The sequence below is a fragment of the Anolis sagrei genome, chromosome 1 (assembly GCF_037176765.1).
Source record: "Anolis sagrei isolate rAnoSag1 chromosome 1, rAnoSag1.mat, whole genome shotgun sequence".
In the NCBI taxonomy this organism is placed as follows: Eukaryota; Metazoa; Chordata; class Lepidosauria; order Squamata; family Dactyloidae; genus Anolis; species Anolis sagrei.
In genome coordinates this window covers 72,382,790-72,398,528 of record NC_090021.1, presented here as the reverse complement: position 1 = coordinate 72,398,528, position 15,739 = coordinate 72,382,790, and the positions used below count along the sequence as shown (strand labels likewise).

The 15,739-nt window shown below is 40.0% G+C and overlaps 1 protein-coding gene and 1 non-coding gene across 3 annotated transcripts in view; one reads left to right on the top strand and one right to left on the bottom strand.

Moving 5' to 3' along the window:
• Window positions 1–15,739, top strand: part of ESR1 (estrogen receptor 1) — a 263,932-nt gene that overhangs the window by 10,049 nt on the left and 238,144 nt on the right. Inside the window, exon 1 of one of the 2 annotated variants that reach the window (XM_060753575.2) lies at window positions 2,180–2,474. The exons of the other annotated variant lie outside the window; for it this stretch is intronic. The gene's annotated coding sequence lies outside the window, so the exon portion shown is untranslated. Of the gene's footprint in view, window positions 1–2,179; window positions 2,475–15,739 lie in introns of those variants that run through there. 2 annotated transcript variants of the gene reach the window in all.
• On the bottom strand, window positions 15,127–15,230 carry LOC132762237 (U6 spliceosomal RNA). The gene has a single exon (XR_009630130.2). It is a non-coding gene; the product is annotated as a U6 spliceosomal RNA (small nuclear RNA).

Genomic DNA, 15,739 nt, shown 5'->3' with positions numbered 1-15,739 from the left:
ATATATATCATTGGCTGGAGGGATCTGGGAATTATAGTCCAGAAAGCAACTTTTCCAACTTTTGTAATAACCTTTTATTGACTGTACCTCCTCAGGCAGTTCCTTTATCCCAGGAGCTTCTGCAGCAAACAGGAGGGTGGTTAGACACCATTCCCTGTAAACCCGGTAGCAATCGCCACAAAGGGCAAAAAATGCAAGATTTCCAGGCATGGGAATATCGCAGTTTTGAGCCGAATATGCAGATCTTCGCATGTCCGTATGTCCCTGCAATCAGAAATCACAGGATTTTTTATCTGAGTTTGTTCCCAGGTTTTAAATGTTTGTTCCTGATTGGTCAATCCCTCAAAAGAAGGTGACAGTTGAGTAGAAGGCAAAAACTTTGTTTGTGTGCCAAAAACTTCATGAAATATGTGTAGGGCACATTTTCTCTGGTCTGCACATAGAACAAAACTTTTGCGGTGATCTGCATAGCCAAAGCTCTGCATATCCGCATCTCGCAGTTATCTTAGTGGTGAGTACCTCCCTTGTATCTGCTAGAAATACATTATCAGACCGCCCGTGCCAGGCATGTAGCCGGGGGGGGCTTGGGGGGCTTCAGCAGCCCCCCCCCCCAAATTCTCATGGTGGCCCATGAGAAGGCCTTACTGGTACATTATTTAAACTGTTATGTTTATTCATATCATGATCTGATCACCATACTCAATATATCCCATATGCATGGGGGTATTGGGGTAACGATACAAAAGGTTTGCTAGGGTAGACCCTCTTTCACTCAGACTCAGCCCTCCCCGAACCAAACTCAGCCCCCCCCCCCCTGAAACAAAATCTTGGCTACGGGCCTGTCCCGTGCATATCTGAGACCTTGGATACTTGCACAGGATGACAGAGAGGCCCACAAACATCTTGTGTGTGTGTGTGAGAGAGAGAGTGATATTTTTTTGCAGTATGAGTAAGTACGTCATCAGATGCCCCTTTGTGAAATGGGAGATGGTGGGGGAAATCATGGGGCAGCATAGGGAACCATTGTGCTGTGTTCTGTACTGCTGGCATATGTGGCATCTCTTCCCACAGTGATTTCTTGCTACCCTCTGCTTCCTGTTTGGCTTTTTTGCCTTTCTTCTATGAGGAGTTGAGTGTACTCCTGCCTCCTCTGGGCTCTGATGCCGTGACGCTGCCAGCACGGAGTCATAGAATCATAGAATCATAGAATCAAAGAGTTGGAAGAGACCTCATGGGCCATCCAGTCCAACCCCCTGCCAAGAAGCAGGAGTCCCATGGAGTCCTGCTGGAAGTCCCATGGAGTCCTGCTGGAAGTAGCCCTATGTCATGTGATGGACTTCAGGGGACTCCATGCCAGCAGGGGAGAGAAGCAGGGAGAAGATGTTCTCTTCCTGAATGTGATGAGGTGATAAGTGGAGCCATAGATGCCAAATCTGTAGATAAGGGACTTGTCCGACAATCTAATTTTTTAAAAAAATGTTTAAAAAAACATTTCATTTAGACAGCTCACAGAAGTTTCATATTGAAACACTTGCAACCTGGCCAGTGTGTGGCTGTGGAAGAGATTAGAGACTTGGACAAGTCAAGCCTTTCACTCCTAGGTCAGTCAAACAATTTTGCTCAAAGCCCTTTTTAAGCATCCATTGCTCCTTTAAATTGCGTAGACACAACGCGTTAGCTGATTTTCTGCCTCACTAGCTCTGTTTATGTCCAAGGCAATATTAAAATGACTGGCTCAAGTTTCAGGGAGAAATGGGAAGATCATGTGACAGATGGGAAGGGCTTAGGAAACAGTAGGAAACTAATCTTTTTCAGGGCCACTTCAGGCAAGTATCATACTACTTCAGCAGCAGGAGAGTGGAGGGTGTAACGACAGAGTAATAAAACATATTCTGTGCCCCCCACAAGGTTTTCTTGCCTGTCACTGAAACTAACTTTTACTAGCATTTTGGAGGGCATGCATGTCTATTTGAATGTATATTTAGCACGGTGCATTTCCTTCCTGCTCCTCAATTAGGCTCTTTTTAAGAAGCTCAACTGTTTCACAATTTATAGCATGGGAAGAGAAATTCAGCTGGACCAGATTAATATTTTCCTGGCAAATTAATCAGAGTGTCAACAGCTCTTCCTCATATATCTCCTAGCTGCAGTGGTAAGTTAAAAATCAAGCTGCCTCTAGTGTGAAGAGAGAAATGGAAAAAATTGGATTCACAGGGCCTTTGGGTATATGATAGATTTTTCCAACCTCTAGCATACGGTGGTGCTAGTACTTTATTTTTCAGTAACTGTGTTGCTTCATTTGACGGTCATATCAAGCTCCTACTTGCTGCCTGCAAGCGGATCTCATCATAGCTGCAAATCCAAGCATACATACAGCAGAAATCCCTCAATGGGAAAGACATCTTCATATCTCATGTTATTGCTTTATGTCTCAAAATGAGAAGACCTGCTGCAACTCCATTGTTCCTGTCAAAGTAGGTAACCATCTTTCGTTCTCGGATTGTTGTGGTACTTAGCTTAATTGCCCACCTTGGAGTTTTATAGGTAATCTCTAGCTACTCATCTTCTCATAGCAGTGAATGACTCCCAAAATTGTGTAGAGTTTGGTCATTCTGTTGTTTTGTGGAATCTGTGTGTCATATTGTGACAATTTGGACTCTGCAACAGCATTCTCAGGGGATGCAAACAGCAAATAACTGCTTCCTTTCTCAAGTTACAGGAATGACAACATTGTGGGCCGAATATCTATTTACAAAACTTCCAGCTGAAGAGGTGTATTGTAGGGTTTCCTGTTGGAAGTACACAGAGCTTCCCATTCAATTGATTATGAATGAAACAAAAACAAATAGACAATTTTTCCTTTCAAGGAATGAGCAACTCCTAAAGTCTCTGTCTCTCTCTCCGTAGGCATCTTTAAGTACATCATCTCATGTGCTACTCAGCAGAAGACAATATTTTTCATTTTTAGCAGATGTTCTGAATGAAATTTTAACAAGTAAGCAGGCCACTGTTTTATATCTTTTGCTTTAATTGCAAGAGGCAACCCAACATTTCTTTCTTCTTTTTACTAAAATTGCAAACTCTCATTTTTAGTAGTTTGTTGTGAGTTTTCTGGGCTGTATGGCTATGTTCCAGTAGCATTCTCTCCTGATGTTTCACCTGCATCTATGACAAGCATCCTCCGAGATTGTGAGGTCTCATTTTTAGATTAAACATGATCTTTGTAATATTATGAGTAGGACTATTCGTCGCTTGACTGTCAAAATTCAAGTGCCTCTTAAGACAAAGAAATATTCAGTCTCCAGGGTCAAATTGGGACTGCAGTTAATTGTGCAACATCCCATTAAAGAAGGCAACATTCACTTATATTAAAGTTAAATCGCATAGCATTGAAACATGGGATTGTTTTAATTTTAAAACATTCTTTGCAGGTAGGACTTAGGTAGCAGCTCTATGTATGCTTCCTTAAAAGAAAATTTTGTGAACTTAGAGACTTTGTACTGAGTAAATAGGCACATGACTGTGCTATAATTCAGAACAAACCCTTGGAATATTTTTAAATACCTATATTTAGAAGGATGTAGAGATAGATATTGGACCAAGTTGCAATATCAAAAGTTGATGCATTTAGCTCCATGTCAGTTTAAGTTTGTAAAATTTGATCCTTTCAGAAGAAAATGGCATTTGCTTAAGAGAATAAAATACAAATTGAGTATCCCTTATATGAAGTGCTTCAGGCCAGAAGTGTTTTGGATTTCCTATTTCATCAGATTTTGGAATCCCCATATTTGCATACATACATACACTACAAGATTTCTTGGAGATGGAACCCAAGTCTAAACACAACCTTCACTTATATGTCCTATACATGTTAGTCATATAAGCTGAAGTTAATTTTATGCACAACATTTTAAATCATTTTGTGCAAGAAGCAAAGTTTCTGTTTGCACGGAATCATCAAAAAGCAAAGATGTTACTATCTCAGCTGCCCACGTGGACAATTTTAGATTTCATAGTATTTTTGATTTTTGAATTCCAGATAAGGGGTGCTAAGTCTATACTTTGTGGTACAAAACAGTTATCTTTGTAGAAGCAAATTACTTACTGTCTGATAGGTTTACTTTGCAGTACTAGAATTAACCATTGTTTGAAAACTACGTGCAGCACTTTTCCCTATTTTCTTCTGTCAAATTGCTTCAGGTTGGGTGAATTTTCCCTCCCTTAGTTAGCTTGACAGTCTGTGTTATCCTGTGAAATAGAAAAGAAAATAATTTAAGTTACAATTAGTATGGAATAAGTATAGTAAAAAGGTCAGCTAATTTATATTTATTTAAACATTTTAAGGCAGTCTTATCCTCATGCATAAAGCTAAAATAGCAAAATATATTAAAACAAATTCTAATGTGTGTTCATTTTTAAAACGTAGTTTAAAGGATGTCTCTAGGACAAGGATAGGCAAATGTAGCTGGGTTCAATGTTTGCTCTATCATTTTCAGGCATTTGTCAGCTTTTCCCCCCTTGAATGTACTGGGTATGTGGAAAACAAATTTTCATCTAAAATATTTTTCAGATTGTTTTAGGTGTAGGGACTTGATGGGATTGGGGACACAAAAGGGTTTGAGGCTGCACCTTTCCCATTCCACTCTATTCTATGGGCACAAAATGTCCTTGAAAGGAATGGAAAAGTAATCCTTGTCATACTTGGCAGAATGGTTCCTGAAAAATTGTGGACACATTTTTGAGGTTAGCTGTATAACTGAATAAATACACAATTTTGGAAGAAAACCTTTTTTGCCTTGACTTTATGAGGAAGATAGGCCTGGAGCAGTTAAAAAGATTTAGTGTCCTAAATTTCATTCCAAATTAGCATAGATTCAGCTGCTAAAAGGTAAATCAACATTTATGTAAATTCCAATGGTTCTAATTGGGTCTAAGTAGTTGGACTTAGACCAGTTTATCTTTTGTGCACAGGAAAGCAGTCTTATATCTGGCTAAACTAGTCTGTTTAGGCAAGTAGTGGGGCCATAACTCTAGGAGGGCTTTCATAACACTGGCAAAGTAAATTTAGGTGCACAGCAACGGCAAGTGCACTCCCACTGAAGAGATTTGTTGTATGACTTCATCACGTGCAGTTTTTCCCCATGTTTCTGAACACTTAAAAATGGCCACTCACTGAGCCCATCAGACAATGCATGGTTGTTCCGTAGATTTCAAGTCAGTCCCACTTTTTGAAGTGTTATTTAAATCAACAATCCAGAACTCGAAAGTCAACTTCATGTTTTTTCTTCACGTAGAAATGGGCAAAATTGGCAAATATCAAGTGGGATGGGAATCCCACTTGTCCACTTGTAATCAATATGATGGCGTCATGTGGGCAGAACAGAGATGGCGGGCAATGCTCTCTTTCTTCCACCATTGGGCATCACAGAGGAAGGATTGGTAATTTGTTTGTTCTTTCCATTTCCTCAACTGAGTTATTTTGCAAATATGCTAATGCACTTTTCTTACATTTTCCTTTTTCACAGGAAAGTTATCCTAATTGTAGCTTGTGTTCCAAAAGTGAAAATAATTTATTTTTGTTGTGTAGTGGTGGTTAGATTTTTGACATTGTAATGCTATTTTTAATATTGAAAGTGTATTAGTGTTCCCTTTAATCTATTAAAACTTATGTATTGTTTATATAATAGGTGAGATGGAAAATATGTTTTTTTTAAAGAAAGCGAGATGGCAGAAAACGTATGATGAGGGTAGGATAAACATTTATTTAATTTCACAATGGGGCATCCTAAAGCACCACGGTAAAACTATGATCCCTCCCACTTTCCTACTTTCATGGGATGAAGTCCTTAGTGTTATGAACTTCTGTTCAGATGGCTTTAATTCATAAAATTGAACCAGCTGCATTTGTAGCATTTGTAAGCCATGTAGTCCAGATGTGGCTAGTCTTTCCACTCACACTGATTGTTCACTGGATCCAAGGTGAAAACTGTATGGAATGAAGTTGTAAAACAAAATCTCATCAGTGAGAGTGCACTTACTCAGTGAGATAGCTCTGAGTTAGTTAAAATGGCCAGTCTGGATTTCTAGTTCACAGGACAATGGGTATGGGGTGAATAGCATGGATACCCAATATGTTTCTCATATATTGTATATCCAATTGCTTCACAGAGCAATGAGGCATCCATGCACAATTATATGCACTGACACCATATGTTTGATTTATCTATTGCATTGTCTTATACTTTGTCACAACAATTTAATTGTACACCCTGCTACTATTCTGTGTGGTGATTTCTCTTTCCTGGTTAAATACTCAGGTGTTGCCAGCCTGGCATGTGACTGTTTCATTTGTTCCAGAAGCAAAGTATATTCAGTGCCTAAAAGAGGTAGATAAAATTTAGTCAAAGAAGTCATGACTCTGAATTTGCTAAACTTGTAACAATAAGATGCCTTGAAGATCTCTCATTCATAGGGTCATTATACATTGAAGCTGTCAAAAATTACACAAGCAGAGACATAATTAGAGTCCATTTTATTGCACGGATCCTCAGGTGGCACAATGCGTTAAACCCTTGTGCCAGCAGGTCTGCTGACTGAAAGGTTGGCAGTTTGAATTTGAGGAGCTCTCCATGCGGGGACATGGCAGAAGCCTCCCATAGGATGGTAAAACATCTGGACATCCTCTGGGCAACATCCTTGCAGATGACCAATTCTCTCACACTGGAAGTGACTTGCAGTTTCTCAAGTCGCTCCTGACTCGAAAGAAAAATTATCACACTCTCAGCAAATATATGAATGTTGTAGTCCTTTATTTAACCTGGAGTAAACATCACTTAACTCATGTTCAAAAACATAGACAGTTTACTCTATTTCACCAAAAAAGGATAAAAGAATCCTGCAGTGCTTTTGAAATGAACCACGAAAAAGATGTTTCTAGTATAAGCTTTTGTGGACACTAGTCCACTTCATATGTTAGATCACTCTCCCCAATGATTCTATAGGAATCCTATATATATATATATATATATATATATATATATATATATATTCATTCTGAATATGTATGGATAGGGCTGTACTGTTAAAGATTTGCTATAACTCATTAATCTCCATAGTTGTGAATGCTCTCAATTTAGCACTCCTCAAGGTTTGTCTTTTACTTAAAAAGCACAACCTTTTGAATTTATTATCTATACAAATATTTCATATCTATACAAATTATGTCTAGCAATACACTTTTTATGCAGAAAGAGCATGTGTGGAGGAATGGAATGTTATGACCTGCATCAAATCTCTAAAATGTGGCTGACAAGCAATCTCCACTTAGGCCAGCCTTATCAAAGGGCAGCCTCAGGCAGCTGATACTGCAAGACATTTGTGGTAGCCTCTGGATTGTTCTTTGTACTCTTTTCTGTTTTGTCATCTAGAGAACAAAACTGTATGTGCAGCATCACCTTCCATCTCACCAGCCTGCATGCCCGGTGTGGAACACATCTCACCACGCTAAAACAGTGGATGTGGCTCTTAATGAGACATGCCGCATTATCATGGGATGTCTGCGCCCTACACCACTGGAGAAATTACACTGTTTAGTCGGTATTGCACCACCTGACATCTGCTGGGAAGTAGCAGCCAATAGTGAAAGGACCAAGGCAGTGACATCTTCAGCCCACCCCCTGTTTGGGTATCAGCCAGCACGTCAATGACTTAAATCAAGACATAGTTTTCTAAGATCTATAGAGACATTCGCTGGAACACCCCAGCAAGTGAGAGTCCAAAAGTGGCAGGCTCAAACCCAGAACCTCAATCAATGGCTGATACCAAATGAGAGACTCCCCTCTGGGCACACAGAAGACTGGGCGACTTGGAAGGCGCTGAACAGACTGTGCTCTGGCACAACGAGATGCAGAGCCAATATTAAGAAATGGGGCTACAAAGTGGAATCCTCAACATGCGAGTGTGGAGAATTGCAAACCACAGACCACCTATGGCAATGCAACCTGAGCCCTGCCACATGCACAATGGAGGACCTTCTTGCAGCAACACCAGAGGCACTCCAAGTGGCCAGATACTGGTCAAAGGACATTTAATCAACTACCAAGCTTGCAAACTGTGTGTTTTGTCTGTCTGTCTGTTTCTTTTTGTTAAAAATGTAATACAAATGTCTGGTTGCTGCTGACACGATAAATAAAATAAACCAGCCTGCTGCCTTCAGGGGTGATGAAAGGTGCTTCTTCATTGCAAGGACTGATATGAGAATTAACTTCTAGTTGAGACTGCTTCTGTATTAGGAAAGGTTATGCAGTGATATCTTATTTTTACTCCAGCTTGCAAAATATCTAATCTTCCCAAATGAAACTGTACCACTTCACACTTCTTGTATTGATCCTCTTGTATTCCACTTGCGTAAAAACAAAACAAAACCCCGAGGCACAATTCTCCCTGACATGCAAGCTCTATATGGAAAGGAATTTTATGTAACCTCTGCTGGAAACATACAGCACCCAAAGACAGTCTGAAATGATGCATTTTCGTAAGAGTTATGCTTCATGCATCTTCAAACCTTGCCATTTAGTTCTGAGTAAAAGGTTTAGAAAAGGGCTGATTTAAAAACAATTTAATGCATTCAGGTATGCGCTGTATGTTGAAACCATTTAGGTCTGGAATGTGTTCTGGGATTCCAAATAGTATTTTCGATTTCTGTAATACTTAGAAACCTCTCAGTACTTGTTCGCTTGGGTGATTTCATGTTGTGAAGTTCATTCCTGCCACTTCATAAGTTACTCCATGCTCTTTATAGAAGACAGAGGTGTTGAAATAAGAGTTTTGATCTCATGACAGTGATGTCACATTCTTCACAGATATTTTTCAAGTTTCCACTCATGAGGAGTATATTAATCAGAACTGGTCCAGCACTGTGTTTAATAGGTGCCTCTGGCTGTTCTGATGTTTTTCAGAGACAGAAATCCAGCTTCAGGTATCCCTAAAGAAGCTATCTAAAGAGCATGCTATTTTTTTTTTTTTTAGCAATGCAGGGTCTATGTCATTCAGACAGTCTTCATATCTCCCGAATTGTATTAAAAGTTTCATGTTATTTATATCCATTGTGCCAAAGCAGTAAAAAAAATTGTGTCAGGAGCAACCTGAGATACTGGAAGTTGCTTCTGGTGTGAGATAATTGGTCATCTGCAAGGATGTTACCCAGGGAATACCCGGATATTTTGATGTTTTCCCATCCTTGTGGGAGGCTTCTCTGCATGGGGAGCTGGAGCTGACAGAGGGAGCTCAACCATGCTATCCCCAGATTTGAACCTGCAACCTTTAAGTCTTCAGTGCCGCCATCATAAGGGTTTAACCCATTGCGCCAGTGGGGGTACAATGGAAGTCTGATAATGTCCTGATGAAAAATGTCTACTAAGGCCTAAAAAGTAATAACAAATACCTAATACTCTGGCAGTGAATAAAACCATGTTATAGGAGCAAACCTCTGAGTTCATATTTTTGTCTATAATTCTTATGGTCTGCATGTGGTGGTGAATGTATTGTCCATATTTGTACTTGTTTGATGGACCTTGAAGGAATTTATTTATTTCATATCAAAAGCATTGCATAAATTAGTATGAAACTGATAAAAAATAGAGGAGCGCAGGCTGCTAAATATCCTTTGACCAAAAACGGGCAACAGCAATGGCATTGTCTGTAGCCTCCAACAATTCTTCCTCTGTACATGAGGCAGAGCACAGTGGACAAGCATATAGATGCAGAGTTGTCTGTTCTGCTCCAGTCACATAAGGTGTGGGATTCTTTTAGGTAGTGCCATTTTGCCAGGCTGTCTTTTGATCTGCCCACTCCACTTCTGAGTCTGTTCAGGGACTTCCAAGTTGCCCATTCTTGGTTTGCCCTAAGCAAGACCCTCGTGGGGGGCTATCCAGTTGGGATTTCCTGGTTTAGCTGCCCAGAGGGATACACTTGCTGTTGCTGGGGGGACACCAAGAGGAGTGGTAGTTCTCATAAAGCTTTTCCTTGATTTGAGTCTACTGGGAGGAAACTGGTAGCCATGTAGTGGATGGCTTTCACAGTGTTCAACCTTATTTCTCTCACATTTAGTAGCAACTTCCCATCGCACTTTGGCCGGGGGGGGGGGGGGGGCAATGCCACCTAGCTTGTAGAGTTTATCAACAGGTATAGGTTTAATACACTCTGTGATTATTCTGTATGTTTCATTCAATGCTCTGTTCACCTGCTTTGCATGGGCAGACCTATGCCAAATAGGGCAGGCATACTCAGCAGCTGAGTAAGACAAAGCTAGGGCTGATATTTTTAGTAATTTTGGGTTTGCACCCCATGTGCTGCCAGTAAGTTTTCACAGGATGTTATTGCATGCAGCTACTTTGTGCTTGGTGTTCAAGCAATGTTTACTACATGCTAGTGTTCAATCTAAGGTGACACCAAGATATTTAGGATGGAAACAATGTTCAAGTTCTTGACCTTCCCAGGTGACTTTCAATTTCCTGTTGGGTTCACAGTTGTGTCGATGGAAAGCACATACTTGTGTTTTGGCAGGGTTAGGCTTTGCAGTAGCTAGAGAGATCTTTTGAGGCATTAGTAAGTTGGATTTCAACTGTTTCAAAGTCTTTTGCTTGTGTTGTTAGGCCAAGGTCATCAGCATGTATAAAGCTCTTTGTGAGAGGTGGTTGTGGCTAATCGTTAGTAAAGATATTAAACAAGGTTGGTGCAAGAACGCTGCCTGGGGGTAAACCATTCTTTTGCCTCCTCCGTCTACTTTTCTTGCCCTGAAACTCCACATAGAAGCTACAGTTTTCTAGGACAGTCTGGATAGTTTTTGTGAAATCATAGTCTCAGGTAACATGGTAGACTTTCTGCAGCATTTTCCTATGTTGCACCATGTCATAGGCTTCTGTAAGATCAACAAAAACCGTTCTAGTAATGCAACCTTTCTCATATCCTTCCTTGATGTACTTGGTCAGTTCAGAATTTGGGCTGTACAGTTTTTCCCTGGTCTGAAACCTGCTTGTTGTGCAATAAGCTGGGGTTCAATTACAGGTCCTAATCGATTTAGTAGTATCCTCTCATATACTTTATATAGATGACATAGGAGTGAGATAGGCCGGTAGTTCCTGGCATTGGAGGTTTTTTACCAGGTTTTTAAACGGCAATTATCTTAGTTTTCCTCCATAGTCTGGGAATCTGTTTGTGTGCCAAGGATTGATTGTAAAATTTCAAAAGCCAGTTTTCAGCTTTGGGGCCCAAGTGTTTGATTTGCTCCATCATTAAGTCATCTAGGCCAGGTGCTTTACCAGTTTTACATTGCTTAATAGGTTCTCTGAGTTCTTTCAGGTTTTGGGGTTGAAAGACACCTTAAAGGAATGAAAACCACAGTGATTTCACAGAGTTATCATGGGGAAAAGGTGTCTCCACTGAAGCTTTATCACCAATCATTTCCACAACAAGCCAAATTTTTCAAACTCCAAATTATCACAGGGAAAGAAATTTAGGCAAAATCTTCTGAAGAGGCGCAGACAGCAAAACAAACACCACAGGGGTGTTAGCATTTCCCTATGCTATCTGAAGGAGATTACACATTTTACTTACATACAAATTCAACTTGAGAATAAACCTACAGAATATATCTTGTTCGTAACTTGGGGACTGCCTGTATAACAGAGGACACTGGTGCCCTTTCATAAGTGCATGCAAGTAAAGTTATAGAAGTAGATCACAAGATTTGAGTTTTTTGGTGTTTAGATTATAGTCTTTCAGTTAACAACAACAATAACATTTTATTTATATTCTGCCCTATATTCCTGAGTGGATTACAGCATATATACAAACACAAACACAGGCAAACATTCATTGACTTGATACAATCAGACAAAAATTCACAGACAAAGACAAAGGTTTCTGGAGGCAGTGCTCAACTCCAGCTCTGGGGGAAGGTGTTGATCTCCATTTCCAAGCCGAGGAGCCTATGTTGTCCATATACACCTCCTGGTCATATGACTGCTTGGAGCACCTGTTTGCCTTCCCACTGAGGCAGTACCTATTGATCTACTCACATTTGCATGTTTTCGAACTGCTAGGCTGGCATGAGTTAGGGCTAACAGCAGGAACTCACCCTGTCCTGTGGATTCAAATTGCCAACCTTCAGGTTAGCAGTTCAGCAGCACAAGGTTTGACCCATTGGGCCAACACGGCCTCTAACCTTCTCTTGTATCAGTTGCCTTCTTTGTATGCTAGCCAAGGATGACTTATTTTCCCATGAGGTCTTTCCCAACCTATGCTCAAGAAAGCTGCAGTATGAGGGAGGAGATTGAGGGAGCAAGGTGGGGATGGTATTGGTGGGCTTCTTTGATGGACTTGTCAGGCTGTGCAACTTTTCTTCTCCAAGGAGGTCTTCCATAGTCAACCAGAAGACTGACATTATCAGTGGCAGAAAAAGAACCAACTGATAAAATGGTGCAATTCCCTCTCCCCTTCATGTAATTTTCAGAAGAATTTGAATACAGCTCTGGACCACCTTCTTTTTTCATTTCCTATTGTCAAAGTTGCAATTGCTGCATGGAGGCTATTTCTTAGTTCACCTACAGACCTACCATTCAGTGGGCAAAGAATGAATCTTCCTGTGCCCAATCCAATCTGGCCTCCTTCCATAGATGTCCAAAATGGCTAAGGGCCAGCAGAGCCAATAGTAGGTCAGCTGAAGCTTGGCTACACCCAAAAGTCTCTTACCTAACATTTTCAAAATTATGTAGAACTACCCACAGCCTAGCCTAACATTTCAATAGAATTGCAGCTGTGAGAAGTCTAGATCTGGTGTCACTTGGCTTTGTGCTTTGCTAGCCCACTTTTGCCACCTTTTTAATAGCACTTTTTCCAGCACCTCTGATATCTTTTTTTTGATAGAGTTGCAAGCTGGGTAGATGCAGGGAATGCTGTGGATGCAGCATATCTGGGTTTCAGCAAGACCTTCAACAAGCACCCCCATGACCAAACAAACTAGTCAAATGTGGGCAAAACTACGGTTAGGTGGATCTGTAATTGGTTAAGAGAATGAACCCAGAGGGTCCTTGCCAATGCATCCCTTTCATCCTGGAAAGAAGTGACAAGTGGTGTGCCGCTACCGCTCTATTATGCCTTGGTCAGGCCTCACCTGGAATACTGTTTCCAATTGTGGGCACCATAATGTTGCCAAACTGGAATGTGTTCAAAGGAGGGCGACTAAAATGTTCAAGGGTCTGGAGAACAAGCCCTATGAGGAGCAGCTTAAAGAGCTGAGCATGTTTAGCTTGCAGAAGAGACTGATGGTCATGTATAAATATGTGAGGGGAAGTCATAGGGAGGAGGGAGCAAGCTTGTTTTCTGCTGTCCTGGAGACTAAGATGCTGAACAATGGCTTCAAACTACAGGAAAGGAGATTCCACCTGAACATTAGGAAAAACTTCCTGACTGTGAGAGCTGTGAGAACTCTCTGCCCCGGAGTGTGGTGGAGGCTCCTTCTTTGGAGTCTTTTAAACAGAGGCTGGATGGTCATCTGACAGGGGTGCTTTGAATGTGATCTTCCTGCTCCTTGACAGGGGGTTGGACTGTATGGCCCACAAGGTCTCTTCCAACTGTATGATTCTGTGATTCTATGAATAGATCTTCTACAGCTGAGCAGTTCTGTCAGGAGACTGGTTCATCAGCAGATGGCATTTTGGACAGCGGAAAACGCTCGAGTCTAATCCTACCTCTTCCAAAAGCTGACACATATTTTAGTTAAGAGTTCACTGCTGCTCTGTCAACTGGTTTTAGAAATTAGTTTATCCATCTTTTTTAAAACAAATCAATGAAAATACAAAACAACTCATGTATAGTATGGCTCATAATTTCTGCCTGGTTGTACTGAAGTGCACATAATATCACAATCTTGTCGATCAGTAAGCTAGTCTGAAAGGCTTTGCCTAGCTCAAATCCATCAACATTTGCTGTCTCATCAGTGAATTAAACAGAACCATTTTCTATCATCATTATTATACCACAAAGTAAAATTTTAACAAACCACAGACCTTCAAAAACTTAGTTATAAATCATATATAAAACTTTTATTACTTGGAAGATAATATTCCATATATATATATCTATTATTTTAAAAGGATATGAAAGCTTGGTTTTCTTCATAAGGGCAAATTTCAAGGATGCTTAAGCCAAGTATGATCAAATCATTCTTGGCAAATATATTTTTGGTGGATGAATGCAAGTACTCAGGACAATGAGATTCAGTCTCCAGAAGGAGACATCTGTGATTTAAGCTTTGCAAAGCTGGAAAGTCTTTTTGGAGTTCATATCTTTTTTAACCAAGTCAAGCAAAAGGTAGGAAAAAAAGTTTAAGATATCCTCAATGCAGACTATAAAAACACTTGCATTTTCTATGAACTATGAATCGAGAAGTTTGGGGATGTTTTAATGAACACCTCCTTTCATCCCATCAGATATAGAAAATGTTACTACTGCAGTGTGGAATAGTTTCCCATAAAATAAATGAATGCATTCAAGACATTATCAGTTAAAACATAAGACAATTAGCATAGGAAAGACTATAAGTCTTTGATAAGTGTATATCCAGAATGCATTTGACTACTTATTTTTCTCTAAAAGATTATTTCAAGGAACTGGAGGCCTTGGAAAGCTGCTTTCCTAATTAGATTGCCAACAACCATTGACAATGCTATACTATACAAGCAATTGACATGGCTCAGAATAAGGCATCCTATTGAACAAATAATTATCATAAGCTGCTTCAGGAGAAGGAACTTTTAAATTAAATATTTACAGGCAATCCCCAAGTTACTATCAAGACAGGTTCTGTATTTTTTATTTATTTCCAACATTTCTACCCCATCCTTCTCAACCCCCGAAGGGCTCAGGGCAGCTTACAACGGCAGCAATTCAATGCCGACAACATACAACATATGAAATACATTACAACAACTTTATTCAAGAAATAAAACATTAGATTAAAATACATTAAAACATTATTATTCATCAAGTAGCCGGATCCAGATCTGATTTAATGGCTGACGACTCAGTTCAAAGCCTGCCCTTGTCAAAGTTCAAACATTGTGAATAAAAAATTTGGAACGCTTCATACATTTGCATGTTATCCTTGCACAGGGGGCATGCTAATCTTCTCTGTATCATTCCAATTTTAGTATATGTGAAGTGATCCCCCCCCCCCCCACACACACACATATTTGGCTGGAGTTATACGTTTTACTTCCATACAGATTTGGCTGGTGTTACACATTTTACTTACATACAAATTCATCTTAAGAACAAACCTACAGAACTTGTCTTGTTGGTAACTTGGGGATTGCATGTAAACATTTCATTTAAAAGTTCCTTCTACTGGAGTATCTTATGAGATTTTTTTTGGTTCAATAGGATGCTTTATTCTGAACCATGTCAATTGCCTGTATAGTTTAGCTTTGAATAGCATAGGGTAGGGTTAACACCCCTGTGGTGTTTGTTTTGCTGTCTGTGCCCCTGCTCAGAATATTTCACCTCACATTCTGTCCCTGTCATCCAATTTCTTCACTCTTACTGATCTAGGACTGTGCCCTAACTCCATTTTGGCTGGTGTCATAAACAAAGCCTCAAGACTCCAGCTTTGTGAAGAAAATCAATGCTACATGGGAAATAGAATCAGATTGACAAACAGCTATAACATTATGCAGTTCAT